We start from the raw sequence: 26,419 nt of genomic DNA, 5'->3' as shown, positions 1-26,419 counted from the left end.
GGGATGACTCTGGAGGAGAGGTATACTAGTAGGAAACCAGATATTTCTCATTTGAAGATTTTTGGTTGCATTGCCTATGTTCATGTGCTAGATGAGTTGAGATCCAAGTTGGATCCAAAAGCTGAGAAGTGCATCTTTATTAGTTACTCTTTGCAGCAGAAAGGGTATAGATGCTATAACCCTTCTACTCGTAAGTTTACAGTGAGCACATATGTTGTTTTTTATGAGATGAGTAGCTGGTATAAACCAGTAAATTGTGATTGATGATGTAGATGCACAAAATGGTATTGCTGCACAAAATTCACAGCAGCAGTCACAAAATATTAGTGGACCTGGAGCGTCCTCTAGCAGCAGCTCACATCCTTCGCCATGGACAGGCAGATTGAGATCAGGAGAATCTTCTCAAAGCAATGCAGATAGTGGTATTCAGGTATCACGAAAAGAAAAAGAGAAGGTAGATCAGCCCATGTTTGATGTGAATGCAGGTCACTCTTATGTGGATGGTGAATCCAGTGGCTCAGAATAGAGCATTGATGATGAGTTGGGTATTCCTTCTATTGTTACACCTGGAGTAAGGAAAACCAGGGATGATTTGAGAGCACATGGGAGTGAACCTACTTTGCGCAGGTCCACCAGCGCTAGGTATCCTATGGATAGGATGAAATATGATGGATTTACAGCCATTCACTATGCCTATATGGTCAAAGTGATACAGGAACTAGAACCCACTTCTTTTGAGCAAGCCATGGGAAAAGAAAAATGGGAGAAAGCCATGGATGAAGAAATGGATGCCTTGGAAGCAAATGCTATATGGGAATTGGTACCTTTGCCTAAAGGTAAGAATGCAATTGGCTGTAAGTGGGTTTATAAGGTGAAGCACAATGCAGATGGTTCTGTGAACAGATGCAAGGAAAGATTAGTAGTCAAGGGGTATGCACAAACATATGGCATTGATTATGAAGAAACATTAAGTCCGGTTGCAAGGATGGCAACCGTAAGAGAAGTCATTGCTATGGCTGCATCAAAGGATCAGATGGATGTAAAGAATGCCTTCTTGCATGGTGATTTGCAAGAAGAGGTATATATGGAGCAGCCACCAGGTTATGTGCATGATGTTCATCCTGAGTTTGTTTGCAGGTTGAAGAAAGCATTGTATGGCTTGAAGCAAGCACCTAGAGCATGGTCTGACAAGATAGGACAGTATCTTGTCACTATTGGCTTTCAAATTTCCAGGGCAGATTTCTCACTTTATGTGAGAAAAACAGAGAAAGGTATTATGCTACTTGTCATTTATGTTGATGATTTGATTATGACAGGTGACAGTGATGAAGATATCCTTCATGTGAAAATGCTATTGAAGTAGAAGTTTGAGATGAAGGATTTGGGAGAGCTGCATTATTTCTTGGGCATTGAGGTGATTAGATCACCAAGTGGGATACGGCTCTTGTAGAGGCAGTATGGATTGGACATGCTGTCCAAATATGGGATGACAGGCTGTAAGCCTATTTCAAGGCCTTTGGAGTAGAATGTGAAGCTGAGCGCAGATGCAGGTGAGCTTCTGGAAGACCCTACTATGTACAGATGCATAGTAGGAAGTTTGATTTATATGACTATTACCAGGCCAGATTTGAGCTATGCTATTGGATTGGTAAGTCAGTTTATGCAGGCTCCAAGGAAACCGCATTTGGATGCGGCTAGGCGCATACTCAGGTATGTGAAGTCCACATTGCAGTATGGACTACTTTATGAGACTAGGGTTCAGATACAGTTGCATGGATACACTGATGCCGATTGGGCTGGTAGTATTTCTGATAGACGATCTACCAGTGGATATGTGTTCTCTTTTGGGAGTGCTGTAGTCACTTGGAGCAGCAAGAAACAACCTACAGTTGCCTTGTCGAGCACAGAGGCTGAGTACAGGGGTGCAGCAATGGCTGCATGTGAGGTAGCTTGGTTGCATAAGCTACTTTATGATATGCATCAGCCTATAGATGGGCCAGTTGTCATTTATTGTGACAACATGAGTAGTATACACTTGGCAAATAACCCAGTCTATCATGCTAGAACAAAGCACATTGAGGTGCATTGTCACTATGTGCGGGAGAGGGTTTTACTAGGTCTTATTGATCTAGTTTATGTCAGCACAGAGGATCAAGTAGCTGACATATTTACAAAGGCATTGGGCGCAGAGAAGCTATGCAAGTTCAGAGACCTGCTTGGTGTGCAAGAATTGGGATTGAGCTCGAGGGGGAGTGTTGAGATATCGAGCTCCACTCATGATATGCCAGGGTGACCGTTGTGCATTTATGTCACCGACTTGTCAGTTGTTTGCAGATGCGGTTGGTACACTGCCCATGAATAATAGCTAGATGATAGCTATCCTTATCTACTCTAGTTCGTGTCTTAGTTAGCATGCCACCTTAGTTAGTTGAGTTTGGTTTGAGACCCATATATAGGGTTCTTCTATTTTTATGTACTTGAGTTCTTTTGGCTTACACAACTAAGAAGAGAAAAATTGTTTTCATCCTCCACCTTTGTGTGTATTCCCCCATTGTGCAAGCAAGAAAGCTACAAGTGAGACTCCTTCCTTCTCTCCCACAATCTTGACATTCTCATCACCCTGAGTGTTATCAACAGCATGATGAGTATTATGGTCATGATGAGTATTCTCATGGTCTTTATGCACCCGATGCTTATGCTTATGGCCAACATGTATATGTTGATGGTACACACTATGATATGCATGCATCTTATGAATATGGACAACAGCAACATGCAAATGAACATGAGCAATATGCAAGTATATCTAGACATCATGCTAATGCTTATAGATATGATGTACCATGTCATAATGTAGAGTATCATTCCATTGAACCTTGGCAGCAGAATGGCTATTATGGGCAACATGCTTATGCTTATGAGCATCCACCTTTTCAGCAACACAGTCATGATTATACATGTGAACCTTCTTTAATTCAGCAACCCAATTCTTATGGACATGACAATAATGGATTCTTATTAGTACTCTTCTAGCTTTGATGAGCAACAAGTTCATAACTACCATGGTATCCTATATCCCAATCAGTTCATACCTTGTGATCACCCAAATGTAATGATGAGTTCTTTTCAAGGTGCTAATGATGAAGAAGAGAGCAATGAGCAAGTTGAACAGCAAGAAGGGGATAATGAACAACATGATCAACAAGAAGATGAGCAAGAAGACCAAGAAGATGTACATAATATAGAAAATCATGCAGAGATAATGAAGTAAAATCATGTTGAGATGATGAAAGAAATGCATCAAATGAGAGCCACCATGGACACACTTAATGCCAATTTCTCTAAGTGGTTGGAGATTCAACTGAAGGGAAAAGAGCAAGAAGACCAAGAAGATGTACAAGAAGGGAACAATGAAGAGCAAGATGTACAAGAAGGGAACAGTGAAGAGAAAGATGTACAAGCTCATGACATATTAGCTGAAGAATCACATGAGGCACTCACATATGTAGATGGTTATGTTGAAGGTTTTAGAATCTTGGACAAACCTCATGACGACCTTCTTGAGCATCAGTTTACACTTAATCAAGGTTTACAACAACCATTGAATGCAATTGATAATGAGTACCTTGATCATGGTTACGATGACTGGTATATGTCTGATGATGATGCAATATATGTTTTGGGCATACATGAAGATGAAGATGGCATTGTGCTTCCCTATGATTCGGGACATTATGGATATTATTATGGGGATACTTCCTTATATCCATTCGATCCGGGTGGATTGGAGTATGTGGTTGATGGCCATTCTCTTCTCTTGGACAATCACTATGACGGAATACCTTTTGATCCAGGAGGTTAATGGATTGCTTAGGATCTCATTTAGACCAGCATCCATATTGTGGGCAATTTCCTCTTTTGGTAGTCTCTTTTGGGGCTGAAGATTGGTTATTTATGGCTATATTTTAGTGCAGGCAAGACTGTAGACAACTCTTTGTTTTCAACCAAATTTGATTCTGAATTATGGATAACATTTAATGCCATCCATGGGCTGAAAGTACTCAAAGTAAGCTCATTTCTATGTGACAAAAAACCCGATCGGAGTTACCTATCAAAAGTTATTGCAAGTTTACAACAACCGGGTCTTGTAGTAGACACCATGCCGTCCACTATCTGCAGCACTCAATTCCTTACTGAATATGGGTCAAAATTGGATTTTTCTTATTCCCCAATCATGCCCATACATCACATTGTATCCATGACCCAACATACATACATAACCCCCACATGATTTATTGAATAACCCCCTGTAATCATACAACAGAGTAGTACTTTGGACTACCCTGCCTTGCCCTATTTTGTAATAAGTGCCCATTTTGTTTTTGAGGGCAAAAACCTTTGGGTGGGGATGGAATGTAAGAGATGGGGAATACATGGAAAAATAAGGGAATAAAATAATGGAGGAAAAATACTTGTTGCACTAGCGGTACATAAGATGTAAGGGACTTGACATTTTTTTACATCATTATTATAATAACAAGTCTCCTTCATCTTCTCTCCCTCTCTCCAGCTTTCATGGCTTCCTTCCTTCCTTTTCTATATTTCTCTCTCTTCTTCCAGTATTTCTCTCTCCTCGTCACTCTCTTTCTCTCTTCTGGTGTATTCTCTCTCTTTCTATCTTTCTCTCTCCATTCTCTCTCCTCATCACTCTCTTTCTCTCTCTTTTCACTTCTTCTCTCTCTTCTAAAGTATTGTCTCTCCCCAGTCTTCTCCTTAACAAAGGCCACCATTATGAGGAGAAGCCATGTGTGAGCGCAAACATTGTGTGGGTCTTGGCTTGTGTATTAGATGAGGTCTATGTGACCACATGGCAAAAAGGTGACCTTTGTAAATCGAGGCACAATAGATCGAGTTTTATGGGGTGTGAGAGTAATCATGGACCCCTATTTTGGGAACTCAGGCCTGCAGAAGTGGCCCTTGGTTGGGGGGGAGGGGGGATCTTAGGGGGCCAGCGCCCCCCTTGATGGGAGTCAAAGGATAATGCTCCCATCCCGACAGTAAAGTGAATATTCCTTATGCAAGTAGGAAAAATTCATAATATGGTTAGGTATGACGACTAGACTTTCTTCATAGGCTATGAAGGGAAGACCCCTTTAAAGCCATCGCCAATCTACAGTCAGAATTCTTCTAGCTACCCTTAAGCTCTTCACCTATCGTCTGTCTGGATCACTATCTAAGCTTCACAATGGAAGTGCACGGGTAAATAGAGCCATCTTTATATAAGTTCATTGGAAATTAAAGCAGGTTTGTGTTATTCTCATATTTATTGTATGTTCTCTACTTCTTGCTTGGATTTTATTCACTGTGCCATGTAGTCTCCACATGGTATAAAAGCTAGGGAGCTCTGAGGATTGAAGAGTATGTGAGAGGCAAGGGCTTCAACAATGAAGAGGAGAAATGTCATTTGTTGCATTAGGTAGTGATGGCATATTAGGTGCTCCTGCTATTGTATCGACAATTCAAACACTGAGGATTCGCCACCAATCTTCAACGAAGGCAAGTTAGATGGTAAGAATTATACTTTGTGGAAGTCTAAAATTACAATTATCCTTAATTCTTATCAGTGCCCCCTTGATGGGGATCCGAGAAAAATGTCCCCATCTTGATGGTAAAGGGAATATTTCATGGAATATTCTCTAGCTGACTAGGAAAGATTCATAATATGGTCAGACATGTCAATCGGACTACCTTCTCGAGTTGTAAAAAGAAGACCCCTCTAAAGCCATCATCAATGTATCTTTCACCCATATAGAGTTCTTACAACAACCCTTAAGCTCTTCACCTATCATCTCTTTGGATCACCATCTAAGCTTCACAATGGTGGAAGCGCACGACGATGGATAGAGCCATCTTTGAATCGGTTCGTTTGAAATTAAAGTAGTCTCTGTTATTCTCATATTTGCTCTGTTATTCTCATATTTGCTATGTGTTCTCTACTCCTTGCTCAGATTCTGTCTACTTTGCCATGTAATTTCTATATTATTATTTATTTTAACTTTAAAATCTTATTTATAAATTTTAAATACTTTTATTGTGCTAGAGTTTATCTCACACTTCAAAAGTATTAAACTTATTATTTAATTTAAAAATAATTTTGCTATGTTAGAGGTTTATCCCACACTTCAAGAATATTTTTTATTTTTATTTATTAAATTTTAATGCTTTTGATTGTGTTAGAGGATTATCTCACACTTTAAAAGTATTTTTTAATTTAGTTTCTCTTTCTATGTGTTAGAGCCTTGCCCCACACTCTAAATTTGAGATATGAGGATAACAATTTGTGCTATGTTAGGTTAGAGACTTACACTCAAACTCATAGCACAAACAAAAGACTTACTTGGATTTGCTATTGCTAGTGTTTGAGACTTACACTAACACTATAATAGTAAATATAAGCAATAAAACATTTGCTTTTGCATGTATTAGAGGCTTGCCTCACACTCAAAAAATGGATTTAGATTGTGGTTTTTATACTTTTGTAGTGCTAGAGGCTTGTACTCACACTCACAATACAAATAAGAAAGTCCTACAATTTACTGCTAGTGTTATTTAAGTTGACATTAAGTTCTACATTGGCTGGAACACACATTGAAATACTCATTTCAATCCCCACCTCCGTAGCTTGACTATTATCATAGTTAGACAAGCATTTGAGTGAGAGGCTTAACAATTGAGAGACGGATTTAAGGCTTGAGATTCTCGTACTTGTGTTGTGTTTGATTATAGGATACTTGCAAATTTTTAGTTAAAAAACAAAAAAATGTGTTTATTAGTTTTTAATCTTTATTCAATTAAATTGATACTTTTATTAAAATACACTCATATAAAGATTATTATTGATTTTTTTAGATCATGGCTAATGTTGAAGAACCTACAGGGACACCTAATGTACAAAATGTTGATCTAGATTATAACAAGGAACAATCATGTTGCATAAATTGGATGTGAGACTTGCATGTAGCAAACATAAGAAGCTCTTCTTAATCTCTTTTCTTATGAAAATTGAAAGCACCACACACTCATAAAACTAAAAATAGACTTAAAGAAGAATAAAGAAAAATTGAGCGACACACTATTGGGTGCAATATCCCCTCGTACATGGAGTGGGCATCTCCTCCATGCTATATTTATAAAATTAAAATAAATATTGCTTTGCCCAAAGATAGACCCTTTACAATTACTCTTTTCTCAAAAGAGTTTGAGTTAACTGAATAGCATTGAGGCTTCAAGCTTTTGTGTGTGATCGACAGTGTCTTAGCTATGTCTAGTTGTATCAACAAGTGTGGGACATTAAATAAGTCGATTACTTTAGGCTCTGTGTGAATGGTCTGTAGACCTTAGAGCGTTGTATTCACTTTGATATATGTGTTATGGAATAAAATGAAAAAGGGCGATGAGAGCATATAGCTCTTCTCTATTGCTTCAACCATTCTCTCTGCCTCTCTCTCAACATGGTATCAGAGCCATGAATGGGCTTTGTGGTGGATAGCATTTTTGAAGAAGACTTGAAGACTGAAGGCCAAGGATTTTTGTGAATAGCAAGCTGCCTGCCATTGTTGTTTTACAAGGTATGTGCTAAAGGTATTTCATCTTGCTTGAAGGAGAGGTTGTTTGGATCCTGTTTGAAGCATTTGGAGGCTTCATTGACTACATTAAAGAGAGCACTGCATTGACTACATTAAAGAGAGCGTTTGGAGGCTTCATTGACTACATTAAAGAGAGCACTGCATTGACTACATTAAAGAGAGCGTTTGGAGGCTTCATTGACTACATTAAAGAGAGCACTGATCATCAGTGTGCTGTGAAGACTTGTTGAATACACCCCTAGGTTGCATCATGTGATTGCGCCTGCTATCCAAACTATTCCCCATGGCTACTAATCAATAAAATAATCACTACTCAAGTTATCTACAGCTTGCATACACACTTTGGAAGATACTTGAAGGTCCTAACATGGCAATGCATTAATGGAAGCTTAGTTTGAAGGTTATGCATAGGTACATAGACTTGGAAGAGAGAATGAACTGCTGTAAACAGTGAATATACAACATACACTGGATCTTGGTTGAAGCATTGAAGCTATCTGACATGCATTCTTGGCTCTATTGAAGTGTAGATACATCCTGGAAGACATATGTATTGAGGCTTATGCATTTGAGTTGCAATTTATTGAAGAAATAACTCAAATCTGGAAGTGTATAATAGGCTGAAAATTGTCATAAAATGGTGGACATCAAGTACTTATTGGTCCTGAAGCATTGCATAACACTGGTTAGCTTCTATCAAGTGTATGATATGGCATATGTTTGCTGAATGTCTGGAGGACTGAGATGAGCATTGAATGCTCATGAAAGCTAAAGTTTGAGCTGGAAACAAATGCGTTGATATTATCTTGGCTAGTTACAAATAGGGAATGCATTCTATGACATTGTTTGTTGAAGACAGAGTGTCTATGGTTGTCTGTATGGTCATGTATTGACCCCTACACACAGTAGTACATGTATGAAGTGGTTTGAGGATCTTTTGAGCTAGAATAAACCTTGGTTGAGCTATGTATTGGCCGATTTAAATCTACAACTAGGACATTTGACAATTGCACTTGATGTACATGAACTGAATAGTGCCCGTATAATTATGTATAGACTCCTACATGAAATAGCAAATTTTTTTGGATGTTTTGAAGCATGTATGGCACGTATACATCTCTGTTTTTGTTGTGAAAGAATTGCTAGTTATTTACAATTTGCAGATTTCAGTCTGTATGTATATCTTTGGCAATGAGGTTGAATGTCATAGAGTTTACAGCAACTACATGATCTATGTATTGACTGGTGTACCTACATCCTATATCACTTGTTTGTGAATGTCTTTGATAAGTTCATGGACTGAAATACACTGATTTAAACATGGGTTGATGCTGAAAAATGTCATTATATTGTAAGACTGAAACTAATTAGTTAAGAAGCCTTAGTTTGTAGGTAGTCATGCATTGTTTGCAACATGGCAAATGCAAACAAAACCAACAATATAACCTAGATAGTGGGGGAAAATATTGATAGCAATAATTATGCCATATGGAAGTTCCACATGGAGAATTTTTTGATAGGTAAAGGATAATGGGATTTGGTGACAGGTGTTGAAGCTGAACTTGAAATCCCAGAGAGGAATCCTACAACTGATCAAAGACAAGTGCATTGAGCCTAGTTGGAAAGAGCTCGTAGGGTGCTACACTGGTTATCTTTGTGTATCTCAGATGCTATGGGAATGCAGATCATGAACTGCAAGTCACCGATAGATGCATGAAACATATTGATCAGGTGTTATGGCACAACTACTAGCGCCAGGAAGATACAGTTAAAGCAGAAATTCAACAACATGGAGAGAAAAGGCAAATCTATATAGGATTATGTCACAGAGATTAAGACTATTGCAGATTATTTGGCATCCATTGGCACACAGGTTGAGGATGAAGACATGGTTGGAGTGACATTAAATGGTTTGGGATCTGAATATAAGTCATTTGATGCTTCCATCTCTAAGTGGGCTGAAATGTCAGATTTCAATGAGCTGGTTGTACTGCTTATTCATGAGGAAGTTAAACTTGGCTTGGCTACAGGCTTTAACAGTTCTAAGAGTAAGGACGTTGTCTTCTATTCGAATCAATGTGGTCGTGGTAGCTGTGGTAGAGATTATGGTTATGGTAGAGGAGGCCAACAATATGTATCTTACGGTCATAATAACCAGTAGGGTTCAAATGCAAGAGGAGGTGGAAATTTCAGAGGCAGGGGGAGATCTAGCCCTAGAGGTAGAGGCTCCTAGCAACAACATCGTCCATCTGACAATCCATAATAAGGATAAGGATTGTCACTACTGTGGAAAATACCATCATCTTGCCAAGGACTGCTGGAAGAAGCAAGGCAATCAAAAGGGCAAGCAACATGGACATTGTGCATCATCCAGTCAGACAGATGATGCTTCTAGTGGGGATAGATTGTTTGCCATGACATATGTGAAAGACAGGGCTGTTGAGAAGTCTATTGAGGATGTTGTTTTGTATATTGATATGGGGGCATAGAATCATATGACTCCTCATGGTGACTAGTTTATTGACATGGTGTCTGAGAGGAATGGCTATGTATGCATAGGGGATGACATGCATCATAGCATTGAACATAAAGGCAAAGTGCCTTTGGTAATCCATGATGGTAAGAAGAAGAATTTACATGATGTACTACATGTCCTTTCAATTACTAAAAATGTGTTGTCTGTGGGCCAGATGACTGAGAAGAATTTGCAGGTTAGGTTTAATAAGCATGGTTGCTTTATTGAGGAGTTTGGTAATGGCTGCAAATTGATTGCCCGTGGTCATAGGAATGCCAGGATGTTTACTCTTGATGCCACTTTGCCACAGTTGAAATGAGCCATGTTTACCCATGGCTCGGGCACAATTAGAGATTTAGAAATATGGCATAAAAGTGTGGTGCATGTTAATCTCCAGCCGCTACAAATGATGTAGAAGAAACAACTTGCTATAGGTCCACCCAAGTTTGCCTACACAGATATTGGTCACGTTTACAATGCTTGTTAGTTTGGTAAACAGTCAAGGTTGCCATTTTTCAAGCATGTAAGAAATAGTAAGCGACTGTTGTAGTTGGTTCACTTTGATGTGTGGGGACCATCCTATAATGCATCTATAGGAGTATGTGTCAAATGAGTTTGATAGTTTCTGGATTGAAAATGACATACGTAGGCACCTTACATCATGCAGCTACACTTCACAAAAGAATGTGATAGTTGAACGGAAAAATAGAGTTTTAATGGAAGGTGTGCATGCAATGATGAATGGGAAGAACATGCCACTCTATTATTGGGCTGAGGCTGTTATGATAGCCATGTATATCTTGAACAAGACTCCCACTGCATGTATTTATGATATGACACCATTTGAGAAGCTGTATGGCTACAAGCCTGATATAAGTCACATGAAAGTATTTGGCTGCCTTGCTTATGTGCACATCCCTAATGAGAAGAGTAAGAAGCTGGATCCAAAATCACATAAGTGTGTCTTTATTGATTATTTGTAGGAGAAGAAGGCATATAAATGCTATGATCCCTCTACTCGGGAGACACTAATCAATAGAGATGTTATATTTGATGAGATGGCATCTTGGTATACATCACCAACTGTAATGCCATTGGATATGCCTTCTACACATGTTTCTACAATTGATTTGCAGTAGAGTACTGCATTGATAGGCCCTAGTTGTATGACACTATCTCCATGGACAGGGAGATTGCGGAGCTCTGGCTCATCGTCCACTAACACCACAATGTCAGTGAGGGGGAGATATGACGTGAGGGATGGCGAAGGGAAAGAAAAAGTCCTTGAGGATGCATTTGGTATGATGACACCTGGCATGATGATTTCAGGCTATGACTCAACTGATAGTCTAGATAGTGAGCTTGGTATTCTGATTGTGTATATGCTTGGCACTAGGCAAAATAGGTACATTCTACCTCATGAGATAGGGGAATTGAGTAGTGCACCATAGCTTAGACACTCGCAGAGAGTCAAGTACCCTGTGGATAGTAGACTAACTTATAGTGGTTACTTTGCAAAGCATTATGCTGATATGACAAAGCTGATGGAGGTCAAAGAACCTGCTACATATACTGAAACAATGATGGATAAAAAATGGTGCCCAATTATGGATGACGAAATATATGCCTTAGCTGAAAATAGAACATGGGATCTTGTGCCACTGCTAGAAAGAAAGAAGACCATTGGCTGCAAATGGGTCTACGAGATTAAATGCAAGTCGGATGGTAGTGTAGAGAGGTATAAAGCCAGGCTGGTTGCTAAAGGATATGCTCAGCAGTATGGGTTAGACTATGAGGAAACATTCAGTCGTGTTGCCAGGATGGCAACCATACAAACAATGATCACATTGATAGTTGCGAAAGGCTAGAAATTGCAGCAGATGGATGTTAAGAATGCATTTCTCAATGGTGATTTAGTAGAGGGTGTTTATATGGATCAGCCTAAATGGTATGTACACCTTGATTTTTAGCATTATGTATGGAAACTAAAAAAAGCATTATATGGGCTGAAACAAGCTCCAAGAGCCAGGCATGCAAGGATCAGTAATTACTTGCAAAGTTTGGGATTCATTGTTGGCAAATAGATCATAGTCTGTTTATGAAAAAGACAGATAAAGGTTTGATAGTATTGGTTATCTATGTTCATGATTTGATAATCACAGGTGATGATAACTTGGGAATATAGCATGTTATGCAAATGCTAAAATCTGAATTTGATATGAAAGACTTAGGTGAAGTGAAGTATTTCTTGGATATTGAGTGATCAAGGCTGAAAATGGTTTATGGCTGCTCCAGAAATACTATGCCATGGAAATGCTAAAGAAATATGGCATGGTTTAATGTAAACCACCAGATACACCTATTGATCAGAATGTCAAGTTGGACATTAGCATTGGAGCTGAAATTGATGATGTGACAATGTAGAGGCAAATGGTTGGAAGTTTGATCTACTTGACCATCACCAAGCCTGCTGACTTGAGTTATGCTCTTGACCATCACTAGGCCTGACTTGAGTTATGCTCTTGGAAGTTTTATCTACTTGACCATCACCAGGCCTGACTTGAGTTATGCTCTTAGGCTCATAAGTCAGCTCATGCGGAAGCCCAGAAAGCCACATTTGGATGCTGTTAGGCGGATTATGAGATATATAATGTCCACTATAGATTATGGGATGCTGTATGTGGAAGATAAGCCCTTGACACTAGTTGGATGCATGGGGAAAGCAGGATGCCCATATGATCGTAGATCTATAAGTGGTTATGCTTTTGGATTTGGAAGTGGGATGATTAGTTAGAGCAGCAAGAAGCAACCTACAGTTGCATTGTCTAGCACTCATGCAGACTACAGGGGTGTTGCATTGGCAACATGTGAGATTTCATGGTTGCTTAAGCTTATGGCTGATTTGGACATATAGGTGGATGCTCCAATGACCTTGTATGTGACAATCTCAATAGTGTACTCCTAGCAACAAATCCAATTTATCATGCCATGACTAAACACATTGAGGTACAATACCATTTTATTAGAGAGATGGTTCTTGTACAAAAAGTAGACCTTATACATGTGAAGATTGATGAGCAGGTTGCAGATATATTTACCAAGTATTTGGGTAAAGATAAGTTCAGTCAATTTCAACAGCTACTTAGTGTACATGTTTTATCTTGATCTTGAGGGGGACTGTTGAGACTTCAAGCTCATGTGTGTGACCAACAGAGTCTTAGCTGTGTCCAGTTGTATCAGCAAGTGTGGGACATTAAATAAGTTGGTTACTTTAGGCTGTGTATGAATGGTCTATAGACCTTAGAGTGTTGTGTTCACTTTGATATATGTGTTATGGAATAGTATGAAAAAGAGAGATGAGAGTATAATGCTCTTCTCTATTGCTCCAACCATTCTCTTTGTCTCTCTCTCAACAAATAGATGGTTACAATCAGTTTGCAGGACTCACAACTATTGAGAGCCATAAAATATTTGTAGAATATCTTCAGTATATCTTCTAAAAATCTCAAGTATCAATAAATATTTACAAAGAGGATGTACATATGCCTTAGAATAAATGACGATGCGTCTATTTAACGAAGAAGTCTTTGAAATAAATTGCACTTGTCGCATATATCCAATTCCTCTTGCTCTACACATCAGCTATATCAAAAATTCAAAAAATCAAGTTAGAATTTTTTTTTTGAATAAATACAGCTATCCATAATAAATCAAATAGTCATTGAAACTCCATTGAATAATCAAATCATATAGAGGTTAACACTTGAGATATGAATATTATGGCATCACCTAAGTATGGCTTCACCTATGTTCACACCTGCAAGTCTCATGCTCGAAAAGGATAGGCATCTCTATCAATCTTTTTCCCAAGAAAAAAATTAATTTGCTCTTAGAAACATGCCATGCGCTAATGGTGAACCATTCGCGGCACTCATCCCATCAATGTGCACAAAAGGGTGAACCATTGAAGGCACTCATCCTCTCGTGTAGGTGCCTCTTGGCAACATAGCCTTGGGCGTAGTCCATATATTAAATAGCCTTAATTTTGCATGGATCAACTTCTATTCCTTTAGCAGATACAATATGATCTAAATATTTAATTTTTGTTTGAAAGAAAGTACTCTTTTTTTATTAGCAAAAAGATGATTTTGTTTTAGTAAACTAAAGACTAAAGATAAATGATTTTCATGTTCTCGTTTAGTTTTACTAAAAACAAGGATATCATCGAAAAAAATAATAACACAATGCTAAAATCTTAGAAATATTCAATTCATCATTCTACTAAAAGTCGTTGCATTAGTAACACTAAAGGGCATTACTAGAAAACCGTAATGGCCAAATTGGGTCCTAAAAGCAATATTATAAATGTCAAGCCATGCATACTTGATTTGATAATTGGCTTAAGGTCAATCTTGTTGAACATAGTCGCACCTTGCAATTTGTCTAATAGACGATCCACACGAGGAATTGGATATCGGTTTTTAACCGTACTTTTATTTAGAGTTTTGTAATCTATGCACATATAATAGGTTTGATTATTTTTCTTTAGTAAAAGTAAGGGAGCTCCAAAAGATGAACTTCTAGGTTGGATTAATTTTCTATTTAATATTCCTTCAACTTGTTTTTGGATTTCTTTTAATTCTATCATATTATGGCAATAAGGAGCTTTACAAGGAGGTTGACTACCAGGTATAAAAGGTCAACTTGATGATCCTTGAGTTGTGAAGGAGGAAGTTGAAGAGGCAAATCAGAAGAAAAACAATCAGAATCTTTAATCTATTTTTTTTTTCCATCTTATGATCAACTAAGACTTAGCAGCTTTAACTTCATTAAGTAATACAAGAAAAGCTTTAGATTATTTTTTAATGACACGCTTTTCCTGAATATGACTAATTAAGGGGTATAACTCAATGTTTGTTAGTCCTTCAAGAAAAAGAATTTTATCTTCATGTTGAATATGCATTGGATGCATGTCATATTCAATATTAGGATTAAATTGATGCCACTAAGGCAAACCTAAAAGTACATTGGTAGATTATAACAGTGCTACTAGAAATTTTTATTTTTCTCTATATGCTCCGATGCAAATTTCTAATCCATGTACTTATTTAGTTCCATTATGTCATTTTCCTAGAAATGTAGCCTTAATTTTATAAGTGGACGAAACAATTTTGAGTTGCAATTTTTTAACTACATTTTCTAAAACAAAGTCATGTGTATGTCTGTCATAATGCAAAATAGTCATTTCATTATTATGGATTTTACATCTCATTTTCAATAAATCATGGATAGAAATTTTACCAGCAAGTTTGTCAAAGAGTTTTCTCCCATAAGTGTGGCTTCATCAAAATCAAGCATCACTTCAAGGTCTTCAGTTGCTTCATTAGCTCCAAAATAATTTAATGTGCAATAGGGTTTTTCCAATCATGAGTGTTTCCCATAGGACTAGAACTCACAATATGGTTAGAGAAAGTACATTTATAGCAAATTACGTTCTTGGAATTTGTATTTGAGACACTTAGATTAATATTTTTATGTTTAGATAACTTAGGTAGAGTAGTAGGTAGATTATCGATCTTGGGATTAGAATTTGAAGTAGATTGGCTTACATTATTATAAAAATTTCTCATCCAAGGTCAGTGATTAAGACGAGTCTTTCCAAATTGAAAGTTGGAATCACAAAAAGAATTAAAATGAGAATTGTTGTTACCCATATTATTTCCCCTGAAAGTTAGAAGTTATCGCTAATCTTTAGATTGTTTCTTTTTGGTATCATGTGCCAAAGAGATAGCCTCATCCAATGTGTTGGGTTTAAAAAGATTGACTTCACATTGGCAAAATGACAGAGGGTGAGATATATAGTTTCTTTTAAAATTTGATTTGACTACAAGCTTGACCATTTGAAGTTTCAACAATGTATTCTAGAATCTTTCAATGTATTGAGGAATGGTCTCTTGCTTTTTGCATAAAAACATCCCATCGTTGCACTTAAAGCTCGAATTGGATAATAAGAAAATTAGTAAGAACCTTCTTACTGAATGCTTCCCAAATAAGGGGACCATTGTTGGATGCTGAATTGACTTGATTTTTTGGTTGATTTTTGTTGTTTTTGAGACATGAATGGTTGATTTTTTATGGATTTTGAGTGATGTTTGATTATTTTGGAAGTGTTTAGGAGTATTTTGAATGAGATTGATTATGTTTTGGAAGATCATGATGATTTCTAGTAGAGATATGAGGCTCTGTGATGTTCTGATAACTTCTATTAAGCTTTTGTTTTGTTCTTATTTTCTTCTGTATGAAGCATGGAGTAATGATTGATGAAGGTTGAGAATGTTTGAAAGCTCATTGAATGTTTTTTCATAGTTTAGAATGGTTTTAGTATAAGTGATGTGGTTTTGATATTTTCTATTGACCTTCTGTAACCCTTTGTTGAGCTTTTGTAGATCCTATGTTTCTGTTCTGTTATGTTTTGAATGCTTCTATAAGTATTCTGTAGAATGTATGTGTGACTTTGGGAAAGTTTTCTAGCCTTGGAAAGAGGTGAATGTAAGCTCAAAAGAGCTCAAGAAAGTGGAAGAAGCAGCTGCTAAACACTCAAGGGAAGACAAGAGTGAAGTGATAGTGATGAGCTATGAAGAGTCAATATAGTGGCTTTGGTGACCTTTCATATTAGACACACCTTTTGGAAGGGGCATCCATGACCGAAGAAGGACCTTCTGTAAATGCAAGCAGATCGCTTACAACACCTTGCAGGAGTCAAGAAAGGGATTGCAAAGAATCAACTTGTCAATGCATGACTGGAAGGTCATCCGACATGGCATAATACATTGCCCAACCATCCAAATTCACTATTTGTACCATTATTCCAGAATTGAGTGTCATAAACATATTTTAGCATAATTTCCCCATGCATAGGCATCTCCCATACATTCCAAGCATCATATTCACTGCCATTAACTACATATGTATTCTCATGTTTGCAAATATATCCTCTATAGTATTTTCCATACATTTGTAGCCAATAATACATCCATACATCAATGCCAAGTCAATATCTCAATTCTTTAAGTGGATACCTGCACCTGCAAGCAACTTCGGGCTCTGGATCATCGGGAGGTGGGCAAAGTTTCCCTCGGGCCGGGTTGTGCACCCCTTCAGGGTCTTTGATGGCAAGGGGGGTCACCCCTCTTTTGTCTTGCCACCTTGCCTTGTTGATAAACACGGATCTAGAGCTAGTTAACTATGGTGGATGCAAATCGAACACACGATACATTATCAAGACTGAGAGATTGTAACTCAAGTGAATTAGGTTCCAAGATAGATTAGCTTGGACTCGTAAACACAATCTTGAGTGAATCAAATTGATAGTGCCATTACATCGAAATGATTGTCAAGTACATGCTTATATAGCCTTTTTGGATAGTACCACTCTTCCTCTCTGTGCTTATGGGATTTTGGACATCTCTTCTGGAGCATACAACTTTTGTCATCTCTCTTATAGAAAGCCTCTTCCAGGCATACATCATTTTATTTCTCAACACCCCCCCTCAAATGATGAGTCCCTACACTTGCTGGCTATTGCCCCCCCTTCATGATAACATGGCCCGGAAGACTAGCTCGTAGGCAGCCTAGTCAAGTTAAAGCTTGAGACTTTACATCTTGGCAAGGGTTGTACAAATTAAATTCACTAAGGAAAAGAAAGATCTACTATGGGAAAAACATATGAAAGATACAATGAAAGTTCTTCAAAACAATCTGTCAGAGTTGTTGATGGTAGTGGAAGCATATTCTTCTTCTTCTCTTTCTTCCATGTATTGGCTCTGGTGATGATCACTTTGCCATTTTTGGGCTCTCTTCTTGTGGAAACATTCACTGGCTACATGGCTAGTCTTACCACAATAGTGACATGTAATCCGATCCTTGTTATTGTTGTTGATGAATCCTCAACCTCTTCCTTTAGGTCCAGCAGCTCCTTTGGTGTACAAAAGATTGTCCCTAGATGATGAGACATTGTCTTTTGCATTCTTGGTTTTTACTTTGCCTTCTTCATCAAGTAGTGAGTGCTCAATATCTTTAAGTGTGAGGCTTGGAACATTACTCAAAGTGGACACAAGATTTTCATATGGATCCTTGTTTACACTTGCAAGTAGTACGGCTATTGCTTCATCTTCCTCAATATTCTTTTTAAGAGATGCAAGTTGAGTTTTTAAACTCTTAAACTTATTAATGTGTATGGTCATAGAAGCACTGTCTTTGATATCCAGTTTATAAAACTGCATGAGAAATTTTACCTTTGAATTCTTTGCTTGAGTACCAAACATTTTATCAAGTTCCTCCCAGGCGGTTTTAGCATTTCTAATGCCAGATATATGATGTAGCACATCATCACTTAATCCCCAAGCAATGATGCCTAGTACCTTATTATTCATCTTCTTCCATTCTTTGGATTTGAACTGGTCTTCTTCAATGAACCCGTCTTCATCATCTTCCTTCTTGTTATCTGCATCATCTTCAAACAAGTCCCATAAGTCTTTCCGCATAAGATGGTACATGGTCTTCTCCTTCCAGGCATGGAAGCCTTCACCATTAAATTTTGCTATATGTTCCACTTCAGTCATTTTTAGTAGAAGGTCTTACCACGAGAACTCTCAGGCAGTGTCTATCCTTTTTACAAGAAGATAAGGGATTCAATAATTGTGCAAGCAAATAATTTCATGCGGGAAGGTCTTACCAATTGGCAATCTTGCTCAATGGCAGTGTCTAATCCCGTACAAGTGCTTCAGATTTTGAAGAAATGGCACCAAATTCTAGTGTCTAAAGAAACTTGATGGAGTAGAAAATCGATATTAAAAACTAAGATCACCGTGAATAGCTTAGAGTGTGGGAGTGTGAACAAGGGTATTTGAAAAAAAATTTATTGAAGCCTTAGAGATAAGGCTCTTTAAAGCCTTTAAGGATTTAATCGTGAGTTGCTGGAAGTCCACCCAGCATGGCTGCCTCTCAAATTTCGTGCGCTTGCTTCGCACACAGGAGGAGTATCAAGCTCAGCAGAGCCGTGCTCCACAGAGCCTCTCCCGCACTAGCAGCCTTGCTCAAAACCGTGTCCCTCCTCCCATTCAATGCAGGAGTCCGCCTAGCACTTGTGCCTGTTGTCCAGCCCGTGCGTGCCTTCTGCGCAGCAACAGACGCATCCTCCAACCAGTCTTCATCCTCCTTTGGCCTGCTCAGCAAAAGTGTCTGATATCTCAAACCATCATCAGTAGTAGTTGGCCGCTCTGCTTGCAGGCGTCCTCCCGGCTGCTCCCCTGGCGGCTGCCACCCCTCTGCCCGGCGCCCCTCTGCCCGACGAGCTCATGTGTTTCCACTAATCCAGCCACACTTCATCCTCTTGCCTCATTGATCTCCCTCCGACCACGTTCATGCGCTTCTTCAATTACTTGTAATTTCAGAGAAGCAAGGCTCAAATCATTGCCAAGCTTTAGAGCTTAAAGCTCTATCACTTCTTCTCTATCTCTTCCTGTTACAGCTTCTAGTTCCGCCTCATAACAAAGTCAACGTTTTGGAAAAAAAACAGACCAAAAACCACTTTAAACAGTAGCAGACAATCTTCTTCTTGAGGTGGGGCGCACGCTAATGAGACAAAGAAGAGTGCTGAAGGGAAGGCCTCTAAGAATTTTTGAAGCTTGAGATATTGAGATGGGAAGTAGGCTTGTACAAGGAGAAGAATGAGCTGATTTAGAATATTCAAGAAAGAAGAAAATGTTAAGAAGTTATACCCACTAGCTATCTAGCTCAGCCATGGCTCTGATACCATGTTGATAAACACGGATCTAGAGCTAGTTAACTATGGTGGATGCAAATCGAACACATGATACATTATCAAGAATGAGAGATTGTAACTCAAGTGAATTAGGTTCCAAGATAGATTAGCTTGGACTCGTAAACACAATCTTGAGTGAATCAAATTGATAGTGCCATTACATCGAAATGATTGTCAAGTACATGCTTATATAGCCTTTTTGGATAGTATCACTCTTCCTCTCTGTGCTTATGGGATTTTGGACATCTCTTCTGGAGCATACAACTTTTGTCATCTCTCTTATACAAAGCCTCTTCTAGGCATACATCATTTGATTTCTCAACATGCCTGGCATCACGCTTTTCCTCACCTAGAATATACATGGCAGACATTTATTAATTAAACACCCAACATGAGATGCATTCGAAAGTAGGAATGGAAAATTGGGGTCAAGGGTAGGGCCTACCAAGCAATGACCCTTATAGAATGGATTTTAAAAAAAATAAAAAAAATAAGTGGCTCAGTCAAGAAACAATAACTCAATTGGTTAAGGTAAGCAGAACCAATAATCTTAAATGAGTTTCAACATGAATTTACCCATTCAATGAGAGTGAAACAAAATGACTGTGACGAATTGGATAGTAGTCAAGTATCAAATCTATCACCTAATGCCTACTTAAGCTCTTGCATTCTCTCAAGCAATTGGTTATGGCTTAGCAAGAGGATAAATTTGAGAGAATAAGAGTCTAAGAACCAAGTACCTTATGATGCTTGATGAAGTTGGAAATCAGTTACGGGCAAAATTTCTCAAGCTTCTCTTGTTGCAAGCTTCACATTTGCCGCATGAGTGCACCATGCACCCAACACCAACATGATCTCCAACCTTGAATCGTGTGATGTCTAAACTGCTGAACTAACCTCCATAAAAATAACAATTTCAACAATTTCATGCCTTGAAATGAAAGGTATTGTGATCCTCAGGAATGCCCTCTACCTTAAACCTTCAGCAAGTTGATGGCATTGTCACAACAGGAAGCTCCTTAGGAATGCCCTCTACCTTAAACCTTCAGCAAGGTGCTGGCACTGTCAGGTGGCAAGGAGAAAGGAGCGACCACATTGGATCCTTGCGCCAACAACTTTGATCTCATGTATGAGCAGGTCAAGGGTATCAAGGAAGGCGAGCCCATTGAGAAGCCTATTTACAACCATGTCATTGGTCTTCTTGACCCTCGAGAGACTATTCTGCCTCCTAAAATCTTTGTGATTGAGGGTCTACACCCCATGTTTGATGCGCGAGGCCGAGAACTTCTAGATTTCAGTACCTACCTGGATATTAGTGATGAGGTTAAGTTTCCGCAGAAGATTTAGTGTGATATGGTAGAGTGCGGCCAGAGCTTAGAACCTCAAGGCTAGCATTGATGCAAGGAAACCAGATTTTGATGCATACATAGATTCCTAGAAGCAATACGTGGATGTAGTGATCCAGGTCATGCCTACCCAACTAATCCCAGATGACAATGAGGGCAAGGTGCTAAGAGTAAAGATGATAATGAAGGAAGGAGTTCCAAATTTCACCCCTGTGCATCTCTTTGATGAGGAATCAACCATCTCTTGGATTCCATGTGGTCAAAAGTTGGCATGCTCATACCTAGGGATCAAGTTCTTCTATGGTCCTAACACATACTATGACAATGAGGTTACCGTTTTGGAGATGGATGGTCAATTTGAAAAGCTCGAGGAGCTCATATATGTCTATCATAACAAAGATCCTTATGAACTCTTCCACATAGCAGCCGTAGAGTTTGATAAGACTACGATGTTGCCCAATTGTTAGAAGGCTAACTTCATTTAGAACTTCCTCTTTGCCATGCCTACTTGCCGATGGGCAACGTCTACTTTGCTCCAAACAGTTATAGCATTGAAAGAATGACATGCAAAAGCCTATCTGGATGAGGAAACCGGAAGAGATCACCATGGATGAGAATGTTGCCTTCTACAAGAGCTTGATCAACGACTAGGAAGGGCATCTTGCTCTGTAAAGCACTTCTCTGTGGAAGGTCAGCTAGAATTCAAGGCAGTGTTATTTGTACCTAAGTGAGAGCTCCATTTGATCTGTTTGATACAAAGAAAAAACTCAGCAACATTAAGCTCTATGTGCACAGATTTTTCATCATGGATAATTGTGAGGAGCTCATTCTTGAGTATATAGGCTTCGTTAAGGGGGTGGTTGACTCCGAGGACCTACTCCTGAACATATCCCATGAGATGCGACTTCAAGTCTTCAAGATCCACGCTAAGCTCTTCCTCAATGTTATGAGAAAAGGTTTGGTCCTTATTTCTACTGGCCTGTTATTGCTAGATTGGAGAAGATGGGAGGAAGAATGGGCCAATATCTTCCATGGAAGCTTGGCAAGAGCTTGGGGATAAAGAAAGAGAGAACTCTTCCTGAAAAATAACCAGGACTTTTATCCTCTTCTACTCCATTTACCACTGTCTTCTAAGAAAATACCTTCAAAATTGGCCAAAAAAGACCCACGAGATACCAAATCCAATCTTCCATCCTCTAAACTTGGTCCAATGACTCCATTAATGCGTTAGACCTGCAGTCCTTATGGCCTAGAAATCCTTGGTAATTGCACTGCTGCTCCATGTCATGTCTGTACATGTGTACCTGTGGCTTCTTGGATTTAAATTGAAAAGGATGGTAAATGAGCATGTAAGGTAACTAAATGGATCAGAACTAGAGCTCTGATAACACTTGTCAAGAAGAGGACAGGAGAGAAAGAAGAAGGGGAGAGAGAGAGAGAGAGAGAGAGCAAAAGAGAGAGAGAGACTGCAGGAAGAGAGAGAAAGAGAGTGACAAGGAGAGAGAAATACTAGAAAAGGAGAGAGAAAGATAGAAAGAGAGAGGAAGAAGCCATGAAAGCTTGGAGAGAGAGGTGAAGATGAAAGGAGACTTGTATTATAATCCGATCCTCCAAAAATCAAGTCCCTAACACCTTATATACCAGCCAATGTAGCTAGTATTTCCCCATTATTAAATCCCCCTCTCTTATAGTGGCCACAGGGCGGGTGAATGTTGGCGGCGGGCTGGCAACGAGGCCAGTGGGTGCGCGGAACAACTATGGTGGTGGCGGAACGGCTTTGGAGGTGGCGAAACGGCTTTGGCGGTGGCGGAATTGGCGGTGACGGAATGGCTTTGGTGGGCAGCAGTTGGCGAGCTCCTGCCAAACGAGGATGGTGCCAAGCGCCTAGCAGTGGCGGACTGCCAGTGCGGACGGCAACAGGATGTCCAAGGCGGGGCAAAGGGCGACGAACCAAGGTGGGGCAAAGGGCGATGGCCCAAGGTGGGGTGGCGATGACGGAGGAGGAGGAGGAGGAGGAGGAGGAGGAGGAGGAGGAGGAGGAGGAGGAGGAGGAGGAGGAGAAGAAGAAGAAGAAGGCAGAGAAGAAGAATGAGGAAGAGAGAGAATGAGGAGGAGCAAGTGGAAACATGGAGAGAGGGAGAGAGCAAAAGCAAGGAGGGGTCGGGGAGGGTGAAGAGAGAGAGAGAGAGAGAGAGAGAGAGAGAGAGAGAGAGAGAGAGAGAGAGAGAGAGAGAGAAGAGGGAGGGGGTGAGGGGACATGGGATGGTAGTTAGAGGGGGAAAATTATTATTATTTAATAATAAATCAATCAATCAAGCAAAAGAAGCAGAGAAACCCTCCCCTCATCCCACGTGCAGGCACAAGCGGGGGGGCAAAAAAATTTGCAGTGCCGCGAACAAGGAACGAATGGTTAGCGGACAACAATTCAAATGCGTCATGCATGTGAAAAGATGCAAATGAGGGTGTTCGCGCGCAAACTTGCGAAACTTTAGGATGCAAAAATAGACAAAAATTAAATTTGAAAAATTCGACCACCAGAACAAAATGTGAAAAAAAGGAAAAGTATGCAAGATGACATGTCAGAGTAGCCTATCACATCAAAGCACCATTCTGATAGGAATAGGACCTCTTTACATGGAAAAGACCAACAAAAATATACTCAAGTCAAGATGTAAAAATTAATACACAGGAGTACGTAGGTTGAAACCTGATGAGATGAAAAGGAAAAAGGTCTGTAGTGATGTGTCAAATTGGATGGATAAGGGAAAACACGGTTTTGGGGGAGGTAAAACGCATTCGCATGGGAAAAACAATAAAAATGCACTCGCAACTAGACTCAAAAATTAATTGTGGGAGATCCGTTCATCGGAACAGAAGGAAATAAAAAGAAAAAATGTTGAGACAAGTGTGAATGATAGGACGGTTAGATCAGAACACATTTTCGGGGACATGAGGGGGCATTCACATGGGAAAAACAATAAAATGGAGCACGAAAACACATGTAAAAAGTAATAACAAAAAATTCGTAGTCAAAATAGGGCAGAGTAAAAAGGAACAATGGGTAAGAAGGAGGGTCGAACAAGGGTATCAAATCAAAATAAAGTTTGGAGGAGAATAAGGCAGGCTCACATGGAAAAAAGGACAAAAAGACACATGAAAAAGACACGAAAACTTGCAAAAATTAATAATTGACAAATCGTACCTAAAAATGACTAACAGTAAAAATGAAAAATGTCACGTGGAAGGTATACGTCAGGGCTGTCATATCCATTGGCCGTTTCGAAGCAAAAGAGACACATTCACATCGGCGCACGTCAAGGTGACGTAAAATTCTTCAATAAAATTCTTCAAAGATTAATAATTGTTGAACCATCAATCAGAATAGGGGCTATAAAAAGGAAATCTATACCAATCTAAGGGATGATCAGGGCTATAAGTTTGGATGTGGGTCTCAGTGATAGTAGAATGCATTCACATGAAAAAACATCAAAACAAGAAATAAAGAGAAACGGGGAAGGAACATCCTCAGGAGTGGGGTAAGAGAGGACGGGTGGGTGGGTAAGTTTAGGTCATGGCATAGATGCATGATCACAATCGGGATATGTAAGAGGGTATGCATTGTAGGTGCGCAGGGACGCGTCCCCACACTTAAGACCTTAACGAAAAGGGTGAACCGAGCAACAGGGACCTAGGACCCCACGGTAGACCCACCCCTGATGTCTCCACACTTAAAAACATGACTGTCACTAATAAACAAGAAGTGTAGAGTTAGAAAAACTTAGCCATGTTGTTGAAAAGTGAAGTAGATTGTTAATATCACGTCATGTGTCGTGGTTGGCTGCAAGAGGTACCAAGGTGTCTTCACAGCACATGTCCAATAGGGCGGCAGGAACCACACAAAAGCACCCACGGAGGCAACTTGGTTGAGGGAATCGTGGGAAATCATGGGATCATCAATGGATTATGTTGAGGAGCTACCATCGATAGATGAAGAATGCATCATTCAATACATACTCGAGAAAGTCATAGGACAAAGGGAAAAGAATCTTTGCTCTCGCTCCGTCATGGAATACTTGATTAAGTTGCAAGTTTTACTGCTTGAGGAAGCTTCTTGGAGGCCAGCTTTAGTTTTCGAAGAGTTTCCATACCTACTAGAAGCATATTTGGCTGGAATCTAGCTAACTATGGCCCTGTTTTCTCTCAAAATTGACTGCAAACAACTCTCTTTTTCAAAACAAATTTTGTTCTATACTATGAAAAGTAATTGATGTCATACATGGGCTAAAAGTGCTCCTCGAGAGCTCCGTTTTGACATATGGCAACCCCGATCAAAGTCTCCTACATAAAGTTATGATAGATTTATAGTAAACAACTTGCTGTCCATTGTCTGCAGCTTGCATTTACTCAAGATTCTTGGGTCAAAAATTCATTTTTATAATTCCCCAGTAAGGCCCATGTATCGTACATACCCCAATGGCCCATCATACACAATAATACCTCTTCATTCATTAGTATACTCCTATAATAATACAACAGAGTAGTACTCTAACTTGCTCCTACCCAGTTATCAAAAGTGCCCAAATTGTTTTTGAGGGCAAAAACCTTCGGGTGGGGATGGAATGTAAGAGAGGGGGATTTAATAATGGGGAAATACTAGCTACATTGGCTGGTATATAAGGTGTTAGGGAAGGATTTTTGGAGGATCAGATTATGATACAAGTCTCCTTTCATCTTCATCTCTCTCTCCAAGCTTTCATGGCTTCTTCCTCTCTCTTTTTGTCTTTCTCTCTCGGGGAGGCTGCCACCCGGTGCCGCCCTCACGTCACTCCCACTTTTGGGCCCCGCCCCGCCCGCTAGTTGTCGTCTCGCCACAAGTGCCACCCCCTTATTCCATGTTGCATGCTCACTGTTGGCCCACAACCCCTCGTAAGCCCCCCTTCCCCCCACCATTCAAACACCCCACCCCACCAGCTCCCCCTAAGCCCCCCTTCCCACCCTTCCCCCTTAACCCCACTGAACAACCCCCCTCCCCTCCCCTCCCCTCTTCCCTAGCCCCCTTTCCCACCATTTCCCCAACTCGCACCAGCCC

At 39.6% G+C, this 26,419-nt stretch overlaps 1 pseudogene; it reads left to right on the top strand.

Annotated features, from left to right (window-relative positions):
- The first annotated feature begins 20,921 nt into the window (after positions 1-20,921).
- On the top strand, positions 20,922-21,797 carry LOC148012061 (phosphoribulokinase, chloroplastic pseudogene; annotated as a pseudogene).
- The last annotated feature ends 4,622 nt before the right edge of the window (positions 21,798-26,419 follow it).

This window comes from Lygodium microphyllum, chromosome 27, assembly GCF_053477565.2.
Source record: "Lygodium microphyllum isolate KBCC chromosome 27, Lygodium_microphyllum_v1.1.10, whole genome shotgun sequence".
Classification (NCBI taxonomy): Eukaryota; Viridiplantae; Streptophyta; class Polypodiopsida; order Schizaeales; family Lygodiaceae; genus Lygodium; species Lygodium microphyllum.
Note: the sequence above shows the minus strand (reverse complement) of the source record. Positions and strands in the feature narration are given on the sequence as shown.